The sequence below is a fragment of the Leopardus geoffroyi genome, chromosome D2, assembly GCF_018350155.1.
Source record: "Leopardus geoffroyi isolate Oge1 chromosome D2, O.geoffroyi_Oge1_pat1.0, whole genome shotgun sequence".
In the NCBI taxonomy this organism is placed as follows: Eukaryota; Metazoa; Chordata; class Mammalia; order Carnivora; family Felidae; genus Leopardus; species Leopardus geoffroyi.
In genome coordinates, this window is record NC_059334.1 from 763,423 (window position 1) to 785,007 (window position 21,585).

The following is a 21,585-nucleotide window of genomic DNA, read 5'->3' on the forward strand; positions in this document are numbered from 1 at the left end:
ATATTTTAGAGTGCTCTCTTTCACTCCTCTGTCTCTAGTTTAGAAAAAATTTGAAAAACTTATTTTACCACTGCTATTGATGTGTATGTGATGAAAGAGGAATTGTCCTATACTTTTTATTTTATTCAAGTAGTTAACATACAGTGTAGTAATGGTTTCAAGAGTAGCACTCAGTGATTCATCACTTACATACAACATCCTGTGCTCATCCCAACAAGTGCCCTCCTTAGTACCCATTCCCCATCTGTCCCATCCCTCCATCAACCCCCAGTTTGTTCTCTGTATTTAAAAGGCTTGAATGCTTTGCTTCCCTCTCTGTTTTTATCTTATTTCTCCTTCCCTCCCCCTATGTTCATCTGTTGTGTTTCTTAAATTTCACATATGAGTTAATCATGTTATATTTGTCTTTCTCTGACTTATTTCAATTAGCAAGATACATTCTAGTTCCATCCACATTGTTGCAAATAGGAAGAACCTGTTCTTTTTAATCGCTGAGTAATATTCTATGTTATATATGTACCACATCTTCTTTATCCATTCATCAGTTGATGGACATTTGGGCTCTTTCCATATTTTGGCTATTGTTGATAGTGCTGCTATAAACATCGGGGTGCGTGTGCCCCTTTGAATCAGCATTTTTGTATTCTTTGGGTAAATACCTAGTAGTCCAATTGCTGGATCATGAGGTAGTCATATTAACTTTTTGAGGAACCTCCATACTCCTGTCCAGAGTGGCTGCACCAGTTTTCATTCCCACCAACAGTGCACAAGGCTTCCTTCCCCTTTCTCCACATCCTCACTGATACCTGTTGTTTCCTGAGTTGTTAATTCTAATCATTCTGACAGGTGTGAGATGATACCTCATTGTGGTTTTCATTTGTATTTCCCTGATGATGAGGGATGTGGAGCATCTTTTCATGTGTCTTTTAGCCAACTGGATGTCTCCTTTAGTCCCATACCTTTTAAAAACTAATTTGACATTGCATATCCAGATTAGAAAAAAATCATACACTTTGTTAGAGTGTTGGTACTTCAAAAATATAACCTAATTTTTAAAAACTGATCAAATTCTTTGTAAAACAGGTGACAATTGCAGCATGGCAGACACTTGGGAAATATAATAAAATTTCAACAATAGAAGATGATTACAAAAAATAGTTTAGGGCCATTAAATTTTAATACTTTTTTACAAGTAGCATGAGGTTTTCAAAACTATTTTATGGACATACAGTGGTAATGTTAAGATAAAAATAGGATAAAAAATGTATATTTAATATGATTCCTTTTTTCCATTTTACACATGAGCACAAAATAATCTGGGAAATATATTAATTAAACAGTCATTATGTTTCCATAAAAGGGTTCTGAATATATATTTTCCACTTTATTTTTCTATAATTTTAATCTATTTTAAAGATTTTATAACTTGATAATAAACTTTACACATATCTTTTTAGCAGGGTTCATATAGACTTACTGTCCACAGGCCCAACTAACCAACTGCCTGTGTTTTGTAAATAAAGTTTTATTGAAACACAGCCACAAGTATTTATTTACATATTGTCTATAACTTCTTTCATGCAAAAGGGCAAAGTTAAGTAATTGTAGCATCAGGATATTATGGCCATCTCACACAGCCAAAAATATTTACAAAATATTTATTTCCTGTACTTTTACAGAAAAAGGTCTCAGTTCATTATGTTCAAATTTCAAATCAATCAAGATTTCTTAAAAAAATGTTTCACACACCACAAAGTGATATACAACTTTACTATATAAATGATTTCACTTATCAAATTCTTTAAAATCCTCTTTACATCTAAAATTGTGACTTTATTTAAAATATTACTACTTTATTTTTGTTTGTTTCTCAGTATGTTATTTTGTTTTATTTTTTTTTAATATGAAATTTATTGTCAAATTGGTTTCCATACAACACCCAGTGTTCATCCCAACAGGTGCCCTCCTCAATGCCCCTCACCTACCCCCCCTCCCTCCCACCCCCCATCAACCCTCAGTTTGTTCTCATATTTTAAGAGTCTCTTATGGTTTGACTCCCTCCCTCTCTAACTTTGTTTTTTCCTTCCCCTCCACCATGGTCTTCTGTTAAGTTTCTCAGCATCCACATAAGAGTGAAAACATATGGTATCTGTCTTTCTCTGTATGACTTATTTCACTTAGCATCACACTCTCCAGTTCCATCCACGTTGCTACAAAAGGCCATATTTCATTCTTTCTCATTGCCAAGTAGTATTCCATTGTGTGTATAAACCACAATTTATCCATTCATCAGTTGATGGGCATTTAGACTCTTTCCATAATTTGGCTATTGTTGAAAGTGCTGCTATAAACATTGGGGTACAAGTACCCCTATGCATCAGCACTCCTGTATCTCTTGGGTAAATTCCTAGCAGTTCTCTGCAGTTTGGAGCTACTGCAGGGACTACCCAAAATTATGAAACAGAAGAACTCTCCTGAAAAGAAACTCCAGGAAGTAGCGACAGCTAACAAATTGATCAAAAACGATTTAAGCAATATAACGGAACAAGAATTTAGAATAATAGTCATAAATTAATCTCTGGGCTTGAAAAAAGCATAGAGGACAGCAGAGAATCTATTGCTACAGGGATCAAGGGACTAAGAAATAGTCATGAGGAGCTAAAAAATGCTATAAAATATTCCTACTTTATGGCAGAAATTCAAATCATTCAGAACGAAAAATATATACAATAGATTATTTTAAGTAAAATTAAAGCTTCAAATGCATAAGTAAGCTGTTTAGAGCCTTCTTTGTCTTTACAATGTATCTCTTTAAAGAGATGACAGAGAACAGCCATATTTAAATTATTCTATCTTGAACATGGCTAATACTTCAATTATGACACTGTTTAAAGAACAGAACTCCGGGAAGAGAAGTCACTAGCCTCTCTCCTTTTTACTATTGTTACTGACTCACTTTGAGTTCTGAGGTAATGAGAAAAATAGTAACTCCCCAACTATGTAAACCACAGGGTTCTTTGTAATTCACAATTTAGTAGTGCTCTTAAGAAAATCAGAGCATTTCATGGACAATGGGGAAGAGATCAATACATGTGCCAATGTATAAAGGCCTAAAATCAGAGTTCTCAGTTGGAAGGTACAGGATTCTATAAATGCTTCAGGGATTCCGTTCATTAAAGTGTTGCCTAGACATTACCCTTGATTTTCTAAAGAAGGCTTACGGAATCCTGATGGTCTGGAAGAGAATTCTCCGATTTTCCTAAACTCATGCTAGATTTCTTTTCCTCTTCTTCCCACTATAATTCTAGCTTATTGACTTCCTGTTTTATTCCTTCTCTTTCCTTGAGAAGGGTTTGGCCCTCTTTGAAAGAATGATGGATCTGAAAGAACATTCTAATCATCAAGAACACTCACATTAAACCAGAAGTGATGTATACCACAGGCAGTCTTATAAAGAGATGAGACAGAAAGATATATCACCCTTTTATTACAGTTGAGTGTATGCTCATGCTTGCTGAGGTCCCCAAATAATGCACACAGGCTACCAGGAGAGTAATTTCTGTTTTCTCAGTTCAGGTTTCTTTTCTTTTAACAGTGTTGACAGGCAAAGTGGGGCCACATGAATACAAAAACAACTTGGTTAATTTGAAATGACTATGTTCAAATAAGTGAAAGAAATAATACATTACATTGCACCCAAAAAGTTCTCATAATGCAGAGAGACTCAGTGTGATAATGTCTTTTTCAAACTATTGGGTCCATCCACTGTGATCCTATCCTTGGTCTACCTCACAAATTCCCCTCAGATTCCTGTCTAGATTGTTAGTCAGACTGGAGCTAGCTAGACCACAAGTTGATGAGCTGCTAATTACTCTTTCCTAAATGGACCTACCTATTCCTTATCTCATACTGTCCTTAGTATGTGGGAGTGGCCCTGCAACCTGAAGTCCAGAAGTGGTGTTTATACAGTTCAATTTTTGTCTAGAACACTTTTTAAATTGGCTGGACTCCTACCTACTGTGACTTTGGTCTATCTCTTGATTATGACCAGAAACATATAAATGCAATGTGGTCTTATAATCTTGATTCAGAAAGTCAACCATGTAAATTATTTCTCTTTAACTTACTGATCAGAGCAACTTAGCATGAAACTGAAAACATTTTCAGACACTCATACAACATGATTTGTATTTGAAGTTTAGAAGGTTTTTCATAGATATAAAATTATAATGTATAACTATGTATGTATTTTAGGGAAGAAATTTTCCTCTATCCTTCTGAGTTCTTGGCTGAGACCCCTGTAACAAAAGACAGATTAACAAAAGAAAAACAAGGAGAAGTTTATTAACATGTATACTTCATGTATGTATGAGAGACACACAACCCGGAAAGATAAGTAATGCAAAGAGGTGGCTTTACAATTCAGGATTAAATACCATCTTAATAGGAGAAAGGGAGGGAGATGTAGGCCTCGTAGGGAGATTAAATGTTTTGTTTTGTTTTGTTTTTTCCCCTTAGGAAAGATGAATGCATTCTTAGAAAAAGAGATGGGAGGTTGGGTCATTTGTGACACAGTCCATCTGGGTATGGTGTCTTCTCCAGGTGTCCTCCCCCATGATAAAAGTCAGCCCTCCTTGGTGGCAAAATTCCCTGGGAAGGGATCTATGACAATTGAGTTCCTTTGGGGGGTCTTTTAGGTGGGTGAGGAAGTTCAGAGAAAGCATTTGCTGTTTCTCAAGTATCTGTGTCTCACAAAGATCAGTCTGACAAAGAGGCATATTTTGGAGTGACATATTCTGTTGTCCTTTATTATATATACACATTTAATAACATAATACTAGGATCTCATTTTGAATCATTATGTTCTCTTATTCATATTTATCATTTCCTATCAAATCAATTTAGATGAAATTAAAATGTATTTTATTTTTAGCGTTTGTGATAATTTTCTTGGTATGTTAATTCCATGATCATCTTCCTCCTCCCTATTTATGTATCAAACTCTCAAAGTATCTTCTTTTTGCTCTCATGTTACCCATTAAAATGTCCTAGAAAAATCTTTTCTTTTCTCTGCAGCTGGACTCCCTAATCTGAATCATATGTGTTCATTCTCCCTCACCATGATATGTGCGTGCAATATCTTATGCTGTATGATTTGGGCCACTATTTTCTAAAAGGATCGTAATTACTATTTTTAATTAATTAAGGCTAAAGTGTGTTGAAGAAATATAATTAAAAACAAAATTTCCTGCCAAAGCATACAATCTCTTCACCAGGGATTAAGAGAAAGAAAATGATTTTATTATTGAATGAAAATTAAATCAGACTGTGATGCATAACACGGCAGTCTCATAAAGAGATAAGACAGAAAGATATCTCACCCTTCTGGCTAAGTATGTGCACCTCATGGCATACACCTTCTTCAGATAAACATTGACTAATCTGCAAGGGAGAAAGAGGACTAGACAACATTCATCCCACACAGTTCATCCTAAACTCATCTAGCATTTGAGGTGACCTTCTATGCTGGCTAATTGGTTTTATCCAACGGAACAATAAACTTTTCATGTCTTCATGACAGGGAGTAGTTTTGGAGCAAGACACTGCAGAAGCCCGGGGTCTATAATCCCACAGAAACTGGGAGATAGGGCACATATCAAACAGATGGTTCCCAGGTCCTTGAGAAGAGGCTTCTATAGCTTTTAAAGGATTCATATATATGTTAAAGATTCAGAAAAAGAATTACAATTGTAATTCTAAATCTAAAGCAATGCTGTTAAAAGGGAGATATGGGGAGTTTCTTTCCTTATTTTCAATAGGGAGAGTTCATTCATTCATTAATTCATTTAGTATTTACCTATTGAAGTGATAATAACTAACGATATATGTGCAAGATAATTCCTTTAGAGTGTCTAATTTTCTATTTGGGACAAATGTAGATACTTTTAAGCCAGAGAACTGATATTGAACATTAAACATTGAAATTGTGATCTTTCAACAACACAATAGCCTGGAAATTGGTATAAGGAAGATTTCTACTCCTAACTAGAATGATAAATAAAATTCAATAAATTTACCTTTCAAACACAGAGCTGCGTTAGAGCAAAATTACACATATGTGCACATGTGCACACACACTCACACACCCACACCCTTAAATGATGGTAGAAATGCATTTAGAATTTAAATTCAAAGTAATTAGATTAAATTCTGATGTTATGATAGCTCAGGGGGCTTTATATGAAATTTGGAGTGTTTGAAATACACCAAAAGAAAGAGGATATACATGGTTTTAGGGATACACAAGGCAATAATCTAGAACTGAGACCCCAGCATGAAGTCCAAATGCTGGAAATACTCCCCCCAACACGCATACACACACACACACACGCATGCACACACACACACACACACACACACACGCACTCCTTCCATGAGTAGGGCATTGGAAGATTTTGCACAACTGCCCAAAGATATTCTACTATGAGGGAAAAAGTGTATTTGTATTAAAGAATCAATTATAATAAGTATAAATGTAAAAAATATTTTATTTAATTTTCATAAAAGATACAAATCTGTAAGTTACTTAAGTGATATAGAAAATGTGGAGTTGAGGCACCTGGGTGACTCTGTCAGGTGAGCATGAGACTCTTGATTTCAGCAAGGAGAGTCTGCCCCTCCCCCAGTTGCTCATGTGTGCACTTGTGCACACTCTCTCTCTCTCAAAATAATAAATGAACTTTAAAAAATAAAGGAAAATGTTGTGAGGTGGTACAACATATAACTAATAGGAATTTAATTTAGTAACCATAAGTAAAGAGATAGCTTCAGGAAAAAAAATCCAAGGAGACAGGCTTCTTTGATGAATACAGAAACAATGTTAAAATAAATTGTGCCCTTCTCTTGAACAACAACAGCAGAAATCTCGCAGAGGTAGCAGAAAGTATTTAGTGTGCAGGATTCTGCAGTGCAAAACAGATGAGAAGTTGTAACGTACAATGTATAGCTCAATGCTGGGTAAAGGGTTTCAGGAAGAATTTTCTTTCCTCTAGTGAGTATATGCTATCTAACTTCTTCCATAAAGAACATATTCTAGAGAACATCGTTTCCCACTCAATTATATTAAAATAGAAGAAAGGGCAAACAGGGAATTGAAATGCATGCACTTTAGAAAAGACACATAAAGAAGAACAATTTTTAACTTTATAAGAGCAATTCTCATCTGTGGCATAATGTTTATTCAATGATTTCCATTTTTACCACCTGCAAGACTGAGGTCACCTTATTTTAAAAGATTAAGAAATAAAGGATAATAGAATATCAAGAGACTAAGTATATCTATTGAAACCAGAAAGGGAAGCACAGGGAAATGTAAAAAAGAACCTTTAAAAGTCGTTTTCTTTCTATGCCTTTTTAAAAATGTGATCCGTCCTTTATAATGGTACTTTGGTTTGGCCTACATATCTGAATGATATATAATCTTAAATTCTAAGGGCTGCCACAGTTGCTGACTTGGTTTGTTAATTTTTCTGTTGTTACAGAGTTATGCTGATGCTCTGAACCAACTGTATACAGTGCTAGAGTCCGCAGTGGGTCTAGACCAACTTACGTGAGTCTAAGAACAGGGGAAAAGATTCCTTCTGACATGAGGAACAGTCATAGGGGATGAGAAGTCCATGGTTTGGGGTCTGTGATGAATAAAGGGTCAGAAGAAGCATAATATGATTTTGTTTTACTCTGAGTAATGAGAAATGAGGAAAACCCATTCTCACGGGTACATCCCCTAGTGCCGTCCAGCCCTAGATGTTCACCAGACCCCCTCCCCACATCACCCGCCTGTCAGCAAAAACCTATAGACTACACACGGGTCAGAAGAGACAAAGGAGAACATTACAGACCTGTACTTACTTTGCCTCTCGATGGTCCAAATGGACGTCTGTGAGGATAATATTTGAGAACAAGTGAAACAGTCAGAGAGGATTCCTAGCGTTGTGGTTTAGAGCCATGCCCATCACAGATCTAGAATCTGTTTTGTTCCTTAGTTTCTACTTTGCAAATTCTTGTCATTAGAAGTGGGTTGGTGCCGATAAATTTTTCACTGATTTAACTAATATTTGTGGGGTTTTTTTTTTTTTTTAGATATTAGACAAGATAGATCCTGCAATTTTATGTTGCTCTGCCATGTTTGTTCCTTTTTCCCCTCCAATTATCTGTGAAAATAGCAATTGGTATAAAACAAATGTTGGAAAATAAAAGTTTCTGAAACTATGCAATAAACTGGGAAGAAGACCCTGTAAAGGAAAGTGTAGTAGTTCTCCAGTCAGCCAGATTTGAATCTTAGACCTTTCCAAGTAACGACTGTGTGACTTTTGCAAGTAAGTTAACTTCTCTGAGCACTAATTTTGCCACTATGTATGCCATCCAGCACAGTGATAACACATTAACTTTCAAGAAACTGTACAAATATTGTAAAATCACTATATTAATACATTGCATTGAACTTGGCATTTAGCTGTCATTTGTTTTACCATGTAAACAACAAGGGGGGATATTCTATTTGCCTTCACAGTTTTAGAAGAATTTCAAACTAACACCAAACTTGAAATTGACATCATTTGAATAACAATCAGCTTTCTCTTCTGTATAAGATACTTCTGCTGCACTGCCTCACATCACCCTAACCTCGTCCGCAATCACAGCTATAGCTGCGGATGACAAGTCTACCTGAGCCTTGGCTAAAATAGTGACAATGACACCTGACACATACTTGCCAGTCAGTAGAATGTTTTCAGTCCCCCATATGAGGGGAAATCAGTCCAATTCCCTTTTACATGAGAAGGAGAACAGTAAATGTATACTGTCTTGTCTCAGGCTATGTTAACTATCACAATTTCAGTCACCATATGGTTGATGAGATCTTTATTTTCTTAATTTGTGAAGAATCTTACTGTAGTTCATTATTTAATAACATTAAGTTGATTGGTTGTAGTGATCAAGCAGTCACATGTAGGCTGGATGCATGCCAGAATATGGGGAAAAAATACTACAGACATTAAAGTCCTGCCTCATCCAAAAAGTATTTAGGGATTCAGTGTTTCAAAGGGTTTTCAGGACATTCCCTTAAAGGTCAAGAGCAAGCTGTTGCTCCCTGAGCCTCTGCCAAGGAAGAGTCATCCTTAGTGAGTTTCTTTGGATCTGGGAGAGTATACCGTATTTGGGTATATGGCTGAAAACTGTGAGATGATGCACGGAGATATTAGTTTTGACTAGGGCCGAGGACAGTGAGCTCTGCCTCAGGACCAGAGTACAGTGTAAGTGCTCCAGAAGTGAAACTTACCTGAATGTTCAGTGTCTTGTTACAGGTGTCAGTGGTGGGTATAGGAGCTTTCTGCAGGTTCCACCACACAGACAAAGGCCATGTCATTTGCAGCAGAAATCACCTGCCATATACAAGATAATTTTCTTGGTGAGCTATTGGTCCCTAGTAGCATTCTGAAGTTATGATCATGTTACATTCAACCATAGCTGTCTGTAAAATGCTAGGAAACATCAGATACACTATGACTTAAGGGCATAACAGACAGTTCTAATAACAATCTTTTGTGTATCAGAAATTGTCTAGTTTTTATTAGTCTGAGCTGGTAAGACATTACAAGGACGTCCCATGAACAGGTGGTCCAGACTCTCATCTAACCTGCTTCTTGGGCACTGATGCCCCTCCCTGATCTACATCTGGGTCCACAGAGGGAAGTGTCCATGGCTACCAGACAGAAGTGGAAAATATCTTGGATCTATATAATAATAGGTTTGTCTGGTATGTTGATGTGAGCTGTGTACTACATACTCTCTCACAAGTCACCCTAAAAGATGGAATGAATCTTTCCAATGAGCATTTCTGTGAGCAGTTTACCTGGCCTTTTATATTGTCTGAGGCAAGGACACATATGGAATCAGGCACTGGTGTATGGATGTCAGTCATGAGTGGCAGCGGGCAAGATTGAAAAATCAATAAGAAGTAAGTCAAGATGTGGACTAGACCACCGGCTGGTGAATGGATAAAGATGTGGTATATATACAATGGAATATTGCTCAGTGATAAAAAGAATGTAATCTTGCCATTTGCAACAACGTGGTTGGAACTAGAGTGTATTATAAAATAAGTGAAATAAGTCAGAGAAAGACAAATATCATATGATTTTACTCATATGTGGAATTTAAGAAACAAAACAGATTAACATACGGGAAGGGGGGAAAGAGAGGGAAACAAACCATAAAGGACCCTTAACGAAAGAGAACAACCTGAGAGTTGATGGAGTGAGGTGGGTGGGGATGGGCTAGATGGGGGATGGGCATTAAGGAGGGCACTTGTTGGGGTGAGCACTGGGTGTTATATGTGAGGGATGAATCACTTAAATTCTACTCCCGAAACCATTATTGCACTGATGTTAACTAAAATTTAAATTAAAAAAAGAAATGGACTATAGATAGACCTATGGGAGGGAGTACAAAACGTGTGGATCTTATGTCTCTGCACACACACACACACACACCACAGAGCATCTGCTATCTAGAATTCAGTGAACAAATAGGTGGGCATAATGTCAGCCAGCCTGTCCCCTTCATTACTCCTGTCACTGCAGGGGGCGTGCATGGTGGCAGGCAGGGTTATATGATGCCTGCCCAAACAGCTAAGCACTTTCTCATTAAGAGTGATGTAGGTAATGGTATGACTGATTATTCTATCTGCCAAGAGCAACTACCAATGATGAGCCTTCAATATGGTGTCATAACTCAGAAAGAACAACTGACTGCTTACTGAGAAGTTAGGTACATTGGACCCATGCACCCTGGAGGCAACAGGCATTCGTTATTTTGGGGTTTCCTTAACTTCTCTGTCTCTGCTTTGACTACTTTTAAGGGCTCACATATTTTCTTATTTACCAAAAGGGATATGAGATAACATCTTCCAGACCGAGGGACTCATTTATGAGAAATAAAGTATGACAATGGTTGAATTCATACACTGTACCTATTATTCTGTATACCATTACTTCAGAGAAAACAAACAAACAAAAACAGAAACTGGCTTCACAGAACAATGTAATGACCTATTAAGGGCTTTGTTAAACTCCTGTCTCGGAAACCACACCCAGTATATGTATACTGCATGTACCAAGCTATAGATGTGGCTAAAACCTGGATCTTTTTCCTCAGTATCTACAATAACAGGTAATAAGTTTGGTCCTTCTTAGCATTACTTCGAGAAGCTTACTTGAGAATTTTGTTTTCTGCCTTGCAATTGTATGCTGTGCTGCATTTGTGTCTCTATTTCTCAGCAAATGAGAGATCCTTTCAACAGAAGCTAGTGAGATATTTACTAAACCTGGAGTCATGGCTGCTGACGGACCTCCAGGTTGGTGAGCCTCTGGTGAGGTAGCCCACTCGAAGGGTTACTTTCTATTTAGCACAGTGTCAAACTGTATCCTCCTCTGGAACATATTCGTGTTTCAAGAAGGCTTACAGATACCAAATCACATTAGAATCTGTTGCAATTTCCTAATCAGACTTTAATATCCATGCAATAAAGTAATTACTTTTGTAGTTATCATACGTTTAGTAAAAGAGTAACAAATTCTAACTGATCAAATTGAACTATAGATTTTACTGTATCACTTATAAAGATAGCACTAGATGTAAGTAGAAGATTTAGTTAATCTAATACTAGTTAAGACTTTTTTTTTTTTACCAAGATGGTGTTAGGCAACTGTCACTCATAGTTTTTTTGTGATAACACATTTTGCCAGGAAAATCTGTTGCTGTTCTAACAATCCAAATCTAAATTAGTGATTTTCCAACATTTTGACTATAATCCACAGGATAAGATAAAATACATCTTACATCTTCAAAACACATACACGAGATAAGTTTCCTCAAAATGTCTTTACCTTTTCTGCTTTGCAATTAGTAGCAGAAATCAGGAATAGACAGCTATCTAGTCAGCTATATAGTCAGTGAATCTAAAATTGTTAAGCAGAAAGCCTCCCCCTGTGAGGAGGAATCCCATATTAATCAGAAGCTCAAGGAGAGCCATTCTGGTGCCATGGTGATTCGTTTCTGAAAACATATGTATCTTGATTGTGGAAAACTTAAGTAACTTCCTCCAGAACACATTTAATGATACAACTCTTCAAAACCAATGCCTCCTGTATTAGTCAGGGTTCCCCGGAATGAGAAACCTTGTGGGATTTATAATCTATAAATTATAGGAAATGGCTTATGTTGATTATGGAGGCCGAGAAGTTCCACGACGTTTCTACAGGCTGGAGAACAAAGGATGCTACTGGTATGATTCAGTCTGAGTTTGAAGGCATAAGAACCAGGTGAGCTGATGCCTGAGGGGATGGATCCCCCAGCTCAGGCCTAAAGCGGAAACTTGCCCTCCCTCTGCCTTTTCATTCCATTCAGGCCCTACAGGATTGGATGATGCCCATCCCCATTCTTCTTTACTCAGCAATCTTCTTTCCTCAGGCTACCAATTCAAGGTAGTCTTTTCCAAGTACGCCATTACAGAAACACCCAGAAATAACGTTTTACCAGCTTTTTGGGCATCATCAGTCGAGTTGACACACAAAAATTACTGTAACAGCCTCTAACTTTGAATACAGATGGGAATGTTCTATGACATGGCATTTAAATCTTTTAAGGAAAAAAATAACAGATAAGCAATTTGGAGTGAGTACTTCCTTTTTGTTTCTTCAAAACTGATACCTATATCTAGATATCCATACTTAAATTCCTCTTGAAGTGACAGGACCCTATGTGGTATCTATAGCACCTAGCCTGAATAAATGTTCTTTCTCGACCTTCTGTCCTGCCTTGTGTGTTGGAAAGCAAAGGCTCGTTGTATAGAATAAATCTGTGATAGTCACACAAAGCAGATTTTCTTACCTACTCTGCTTATAATTCGTTTTCAGGTCAACAAGACAATTCTAGATAAACAAATATGCTTTCTTTCTCCATTGCTTTCCTCCTAAGATTAATGTTTAATTATGCATTTATTGAACATTTTCTTTCATTTGAAAGGCAATGGATAGATGCCATAAATTCTAATCAAATTAAAATTATGCCTCAATGTAATTAAACCAATTTGAAAATGGTTGCCTCTAGAAAACAATTTTGTGTATTAGGAGCAGTAATAAGTAGTTTATTTTGAATATGAGCACCCCAAAAGAGATGAACTACAAGTATTTTGACAAAGCGTTCTTTTATTTGTAAGGTCCTCCTTAATAACCTAGCAAACAGTGTTGTTGACATTTAATAAAAATGCTTCCACAGATACTTAGGTAGAAATTATTAAGTCATTTGTATGGTTTTTTGTGTGTGTACCATGCCAGTTTCACAAAAGAGCTGAATGGCTATGAAAAGAGTGTCTTTATAATTTAAAGCTGTGGCAGCCACTATTATTATGAGCCTTTCAGCAGTGATCCACTCTAGTGTGCACAGGTCAAGCTAGTCTGCTGATGTGTCTTTTAACTAATTTCAAGGCCAATGAGTGGTCAAATTCCCTGTTTAGCCACATCTTCCCCAAAGAATCTTCAGGCACATTTTGGTTTTCCTGCTGAAAAATTCCTCTAACCCACCACTCACAAGTACAGACAAGTATGCAAATTTCTCCCATGGCTTTTTTTTTTTTACATTTGATTTTCTACCTTGAAACTATTTTTTTGCTTTTTATCTTCCCAAATAAAATTTGATGCATTGAATATATTAACCATTCCTTAATTTTTATGTGGCTATCTGTATATGAACTAGTAGCCATTATAAATTAGATTCTCAGTGAGTATATACTGAATAAATTGCTCAGGGAGTAACTGGATTATTTTATTTGCTCAGTCCCCAAATTCACAGAAAGTAGCTTAAAAATTTTCCCCTGTATCAACTGCCCAAAAACAAAGAAAAAAAGGTTTATCAACTCTGAATAGTGTTTCTTTAATTATTTTTGTTTGTAATATGCAAGCATTAACCCCAATAATGTATTCAGAAGTTACTTTGATAAGCCCCTTCCTCTTATTTTGGTTAATTTTATTTATCTTACTTTTGGATGCATAAGTAAGTCACATGATCGTGAAGATAGGATTGTAAGACAGCGTGTACTTGACAAGTGTCACATCCCTCCTATTCTCTTTCTGTTGCCCCCACTGTCCACTATTCTGCCCTCTCACTCTCACTCCTGCAGGTAATTGATCTCATTAATTTCTGATTTACTCTTCCTGAGTGTGTGTGTGTGCACGTATGGACGTATTTTTTTCTTTGTACAAAAAGAGCGTCATATAGATATTCCTTTGCATTTTGCTCATTTCATTCAGTAATCTAGCTTGCAAATCACACCATGTCAGCTCACAAAAATCTTCCTTATTTTACAGCAGGACAGGACTCCATTATGTGGATGCACCAAAACCTTTTTAACTACTCTACATTTGAGCATTTATGTTGTTTCTAACATGTTGTAAACATAGCTTTACTGCTATGAGTAACTTTGTGCAGATGTGTTTTTATATTATTGGAGTTGCATCTTCATGGTAAATTTCCATATATGGGTCAAAAGCTCAGCCTGTGTGTATATTTATTAGATAATGCAAAATGTCTCTTCATAAGGGTTTTCTAAGTTATATTACCACCAGAAATGTGTAAGTGTTCTTTTTTCCCTAACCTCACCAACAGTTTCAATCATTTTTATTTTTTAACCAACTTTGGAGATGATAAATGATGTGTTTGTGTAATTGAAATTTACATTTTCTTTTTTTTCCCCCAATATATGAAGTTTATTGTCAAATTGGTTTCCATACAACACCCAGTGCTCATCCCAAAAGGTGCCCTCCTCAATACCCATCACCCACCCTCCTCTCCCTCCCACCCCCCATCAACCCTCAGTTTGTTCTCAGTTTTTAAGAGTCTCTTATGCTTTGGCTCTCTTCCACTCTAACCTCTTTTTTTTTTTCCTTCCCCTCCCCCATGGGTTTCTGTTAAGTTTCTCAGGATCCACATAAGAGTGAAACCATATGGTATCTGTCTTTCTCTGTATGGCTTATTTCACTTAGCATAACACTCTCCAGTTCCATCCATGTTGCTAAAAAGGGCCATATTTCATTCTTTCTCATTGCCACGTAGTACTCCATTGTGTATATAAACCACAATTTCTTTATCCATTCATCAGTTGATGGACATTTAGGTTCTTTCCATAATTTGGCTATTGTTGAGAGTGCTGCTATAAAACAAGTGCCCCATGCATCAGTACTCCTGTATCCCTTGGGTAAATTCCTAGGAAATTTACATTTTCTATACATGTGATCAGACATCTTTTCATAGATTTAAGGGTTATATTTACATATTTTTGTGAATTGTCTGTTTACCTTTTTAATTTATTTCTCTATCATGAAGCCATTACGTTTTTTAAAAAGATGCTAACTGCATTGAGATATAAATTGTATATCATACAAATCAACCATTTAAAGTGTACTAAGAAAAAAATAGCGTAGAGTGGGTTTTAGTATATTCACAAGGTTGTGTGACCATTAGCACAGTCAAGTTTAGATTATCATCATCTCAGAGAGAAACCCTGTACCCATCAGTGAATATGCTCCATTTACTTTCGGTCTCCCATCACCCACCAGCCCCAGGTGACCACGTATATACTTTCTGTCTCTATAGATTTTTCTTTTCTAGATATTGCATATCATTGGAATCATCTGTGTATCTTTTGTGACATATTTCTTCTACTTAATGTTTTCAAAGTTCATCTATGTTGTAACATGTACCAATAATTCTTTTTTATTGTCAAATAATATTCCATTGTATGGGTAGACCACCTTTTATTTATCCATTCATCAACTGATGGATGCTTGAGCTGTTTCTACTTTTTCACTATTATCTATAATGCTGCTACAAACATATATTACTACTTTTTGTGTGGATGATGAATATTTTGATTTGCAGGGGGAGGGGAGGGAGGGAGCGGAGGTTATATACCCAGCAGCAGAATTGCTGGATCACATGAAAATTCTGTTTTTGAGGAACTGTTTTCCTAAAACAAAACAAACAAACAAACAAACAGCCACAAAAAGTGGATTTGATGACTCCAAAGTGGCTGCCTCAGTTTACATTCCTACTAGCAGTGTCTAAATCTTCTAGTCTCTCCACATCCTCTCCACCACTTATTCTCTCTCTACCTCTCTCTCTATCATTATAGCCATCTCAATAGGTATGAAATGGTATTCAGTGTGGTTTTTATTTGCATTTCTCTTAGAACTAGTGATGTTGAACATCTTTTCATGTTAGCCATTTATATATCTTCTTTGGAAAATGTCTTTCCAGATCCTTTGCCCATTAAAAGGTAAATTAGCAGATTTTATTATTTTAGAGAAGTTTTAGGTTTACAGCAAAATTGAGACAAAGGTAGAAAGATTTCCCATACATTCTCACTCCCACACATGCACAACCTCCCCTATACTCTGCATTCCCCTCCAGAATGGGACATTTGTTATAATCCATTAGCCGACCTCAATGCATCATAATCACCCAAAGTTCACCATTTACATTAGAGTTCACTCTTGGATGTGTACATTCTACGGGTTTGGCCAAATGTGTAATGCCATTTACTCATAATTACAGCATCGTACAGAATAGTTTCCTTGCCCTAAAAATCTTCTGAACTCTGCCTACTTATCCCTCTTCCATGCTAATCCCTAGGAACCACTGACATTTCCATAGTTTTGCCTTTTCCAGAATGTCATTTAGTGGAAACATACAGTATATATAGCCTTTTCATATTTGCTTCTTCCAGTGAGTAATGTGCACATACATTTCCTCTGGTTTTTTTATGGATTGATGGCTCACTTCTTTTAAACTGAATAATATTCCATAGTCTAGATGTTGAAGTTTATCTGGTCAATAGCCTAAGGACATTTTGATTGCTTCCAAGTTTTAGCAATAAGGAATAAAGTTGCCCTAAACAACTGTATGCAGGTTTTTCATGTGGACATAAATTTTCAACTCCTTTTGTTAACGACCAAGTAGTAAAATTGCTGGATCTTATGGTTAAAATGTTTAATTTTGTAAGAAATTGTCAAACAATCTTCCAAAGTGACTGTACAAGTTTGCATTTTCACCAGCAATGAGAAGAGTTCCTATTGCTCCATGTGCTTGCCAGCATACATTTGTTTTAGTTTTTATTTATTTTTGAGAGAGAGAGAGAGAGAGAGAGAGAGAGAGACCGACCAAGCGGGGGAGGGGCAGAGAGAGGGAGACACAGGATCCAAAGCAGGCTCCAGGCTCTGAGCTGTCAGCACAGAGCCCAATACAGGGCTTGAATTCACAAACCACGAGATCATGACCTGCGCCGAAGTCAGATGCTTAACCAACTGAGCCATCCAAACGCCCCTACATACATTAATCTTTAAAAGAATAAAATATTTAATTATCCAAATGGCTTCCTGTCAATATTTATTTTCTAAAACTGAATGTCATTTATAGTTAATTTGCAAAAGTAATATAGTAATCTGAAAAAGGTTAGATTTGTAGATTTTTCAGAAGTTATGTGAATTACCAAATGTCTTTTGCACTACTGAGTAGAGCCCAAGAACACATTATGAGTCAATCTATATTCAAATTTAGAGCTTTTCCAAATATGAAATATTCATGTTGCAAACAAACACTCTTTGAGGAGACTAAGCTATTAATATATTTTTTAGATGGGCAGTAAGACATCAATGTCCCAGTAACTCTGTATATGAATTAATAGATATAAATATATTAATGTGAAATTTGAGTAATCGTGTGCATGTTACCTGCATTATATAAATGAAATTCAGTATGTAATTAGAAAGTCCAATTATCTTTTGAACTATACCACTCTAATATATCATCCGCAGCTTAACATTTTTATTAGTATTATAATCTCTGATTAATTTTGGTATCTATGTTTTCCTTGTCTATTCACATACTAGTAAAATGATATGAGTTTCTTCATTTAATGTCTTTTCTGGTATGATATCCTAAGCTGATTTTCTATTTACTTACCTTGAAATGACAAAATAGAAAATATGTGGTTTAGTCTGGAAGCTTCTGATCCTTTCTGACATTAATAGAGTTATGTAGATACATTTTCCCCAAAGTTGAAGTATTTGAAATACCAGAGCTATTTACAAAGACAAATGTGAGAGCTCCCTCAAGACTTGAGCAAATAATATTTCCAGAGGATAAATATACATGTATTTCTTCTGATTAGAGAACAATTAGGCTTGTTCCTCCATAGCTACATAACGAAGAATGATACTTGTCTTTTTGTAAAGGAGGCAGTTTGGTTTTCTGGCCACAGACTCTTATTGATACTTGAGCTTCAACAAAGAATCACTGGATTTAAAGTTGTTAAATCTAATAGACTCATAATTCTGCTGGTAAGAAACTGTATAGCAGCAGTTTAAACAGTCCTTCACTTAGACTGTCTTTAAGTATTTGAATATGGTTATGTGAACCTTAGCTGTAATTTAATTATTTAACCACTATTCTGAATTGCCAAAGAGTGGGATATAAAATATAAGATTGTATGGGAAAATCAAGCTTACTTAATATTTTTTATTTGTTAGCTAAAGGTATCATATACTTATTAGAATTTTTTCAAAGGATTAATATAGGTAATGTTTTCATGGAACATTGGGAAGTAAATGGAAGTGCCATTATTATAGGCAAGCTTCATAAAGAATTTGGCTTTTATGAAAAGGAAGCAGGATTTCTAGATCAGTAAATATTTGTCCTTAATAATGTATATACATAACATATAACTATATATGTAATATAAATCTTTTATTTGTGTGTGTATAAAACCAGGCCTATTTTTACTCTATTGTAAGTAGTTTTAAGTATATCTGCTTTTTTTGATGGACTAGAGGCATAGCTGCAAGGAATGGCTACAATAGAAGCATACATTAAATACATACATACATACATACATACATACTTACATACATACATAGTGATTATTTACAGTTCAAAGAAAGCTTTTGGTTTTTCCCCCCAAAACCATCACTTCTAGGGGCGCCTGGGTGGCTCAGTCGGTTAAGCGTCCGACTTTGGCACAGGTCACGATCTCACGGTCCGTGAGTTCGAGCCCCGCGTCGAGCTCTGGGCTGATGGCTCAGAGCCTGGAGCCTGCTTCCGATTCTGTGTCTCCCTCTCTCTCTGCCCCTCCCCCATTCATGCTCTGTCTCTCTCTGCCTCAAAAATAAATAAACGTTAAAAAAAATTTAAAAAAATTAAAAAAAAAACAAACCATCACTTCTATTTTCCAAATTTTAATGATTGGACAACCTTAGATAGAGTTTACTTCACAAGGAAGCAGAGCTCTTCCAGATGTGTTCCTGAAGTGTGCTTAGGGCAGAAAAGCTTCTCTTGTACTTCTCTTAGGAAGTAAGTATATTCAGAAATTCTCTGGGCTTTAATATGTGAGATGGGCAATGCTTTCCATGCGTCATCTGCTGTGGCCAAGGTGTCCTGAGAGGTCTATTTGGCCAGCTAAGCAAGTGTCTTAGTCACCATCTTTCAGGCTCTGTCAACTTTTTTTTTTTAATTAAACTTTATTTTTTTTTAATTTACGTCCAAATTAGTTAACATATAGTTCAACAATGATTTCAGGAGTAGATTCCTTAGTGCCCCTTACCCATTTAGCCCTTCCCCCCTCCTACACCCCCGCCAGTAGCCCTCTCTCCATATTTGTTCTCCATATTTTGTTCTCCATATTTATGAGTCTCTTCTGTTTTGTCCCCCTCCCTGTTTTTATTTTATTTTTGTTTCCCTTCCCTTATGTTCATCTGTTTTGTCTCTTAAAGTCCTCATATGAGTGAAGTCATATGATATTTGTCTTTCTCTGACTAATTTCACTTAGCATAATACCCCCCAGTTCCATCCACATACTTGCAAATGGCAAGATTTCATTCTTTTTGATTGCCGAGTAATTCTCCATTGGGTGTGTGTGTGTGTGTGTGTGTGTGTGTGTGTGTGTGTGTGCATGTGTATATATATGTGTGTGTGTGTGTATATATGTGTGTGTATATATAAAACATCTTCTGTATCCATTCATCCATCAATGGATGGATTTGGGCTCTTTCCATACTTTGGCTATTGTTGATAGTGCTGCTATAAACATTGGGGTGCATGTGTCCCTTCGAAACAGTACACCTGTATCCCTTGGATAAATACCTAGTAGTACAATTGCTGGGATGTAGAGTAGTTCTATTTTTAGTTTTTTGAGGACCCTCCATACTGTTTTGCAGAGTGGCTGCACCAGCTTGCATTCCCACCAACAATGTAAAAGAGATCTCTTTCTCCGCATCCTCACCAATATCTGTTGTTCCCTGAGTTGTTAATGTTAGCCATTCTGACAGGTGTATAGTGGTATCTCATTGTGGTTTTGATGTGTATTTCCCTGATGATGAATGATGTTGAGCATTTTTTCATGTGTCGGTTGGCCATCTGGATGTCTTCTTTGGAGAAGTGTCGCGTCATGTCTTTTGCCCATTTCTTCACTGGATTATTTGTTTTTTTGGGTGTTGAGTTTGATAAGTTCTTTATAGATTTTGGATACTAACCCTTTATCTGATATGTCATTTGCAAATATCTTCTCCCATTCTGTCGGTTGCCTTTTAGTTTTCTTTATTGTTTACTTCGCTGTGCAGAAGCTTTTTATTTTGATGAGGTCCCCGTAGTTCATTTTTGCTTTTGTTTCCCTTGCCTCCAGAGACGTGTTGAGTAAGAAGTTGCTATGGCCAACATCAAAGAGGTTTTTGCCTGCTTTCTCTTCAAGGATTTTGATGGCTTCCTGTCTTACATTTAGGTCTTTCACCCATTTTGAGTTTATTTTTGTGTATGGTGTAAGAAAATGGTCCAGGTTCATTCTTCTGCATGTCACTGTCCAGTTTTCCCAGCACCACTTGCTGAGGAGACTGTCTTTATTCCATTGGATATTCTTTCCTGCTTTGTCAAGGATTAGTTGGTCATACGTTTGTGGATCCATTTCTGGGTTCTCTATTCTGTTCCATTGATCAGAGTATCTGTTCTTGTGCGAGTACCATACTGTCTTGATGATTACAGCTTTGTAAGACAGCTTGAGGTCCAGGATTGTGATGCTTCCTGCTTTGGTTTTCCTTTTCAAGATCGCTTTGGCTACTCATGGTCTTTTCTGGTTCCATACAAATTTTAGGACTATTTGTTCTAGCTCTTTGAAGAATGCTGGTGTTATTTTGATAGTGATTGCATTCAATATGTAGATTGCTTTGGGTAGTATCGACATTTTCACAATATTTGTTCTTCCTATCCAGGAGCATAGAATCTTTTTCCATTTTTTTTATGTGTGTGTGTGTGTTCTTCAATTTCTTTCGTAAGGTTTCTGCAGTTTTCAGTGTATAGATTTTTCACCTCTTTGATTAGATTTATTCCTAGGTATTTTGTGGGTTTTGGTGCAATTGTAAATGGGATCGATTCCTGATTTCTCTTTCATTGTCGGTGTATGGAAATGCAACCAATTTCTGTGGGTTG

The 21,585-nt window shown here is 36.4% G+C and overlaps 1 long non-coding RNA gene across 1 annotated transcript; it reads left to right on the plus strand.

The window, feature by feature from the left end:
• Window positions 1–829: 829 nt before the first annotated feature.
• On the plus strand, window positions 830–20,580 carry LOC123577468. Its single transcript, XR_006701858.1, has 3 exons — window positions 830–950; window positions 2,492–2,494; window positions 20,543–20,580. It is a non-coding gene; the product is annotated as an uncharacterized LOC123577468 (long non-coding RNA).
• Window positions 20,581–21,585: the final 1,005 nt, after the last annotated feature.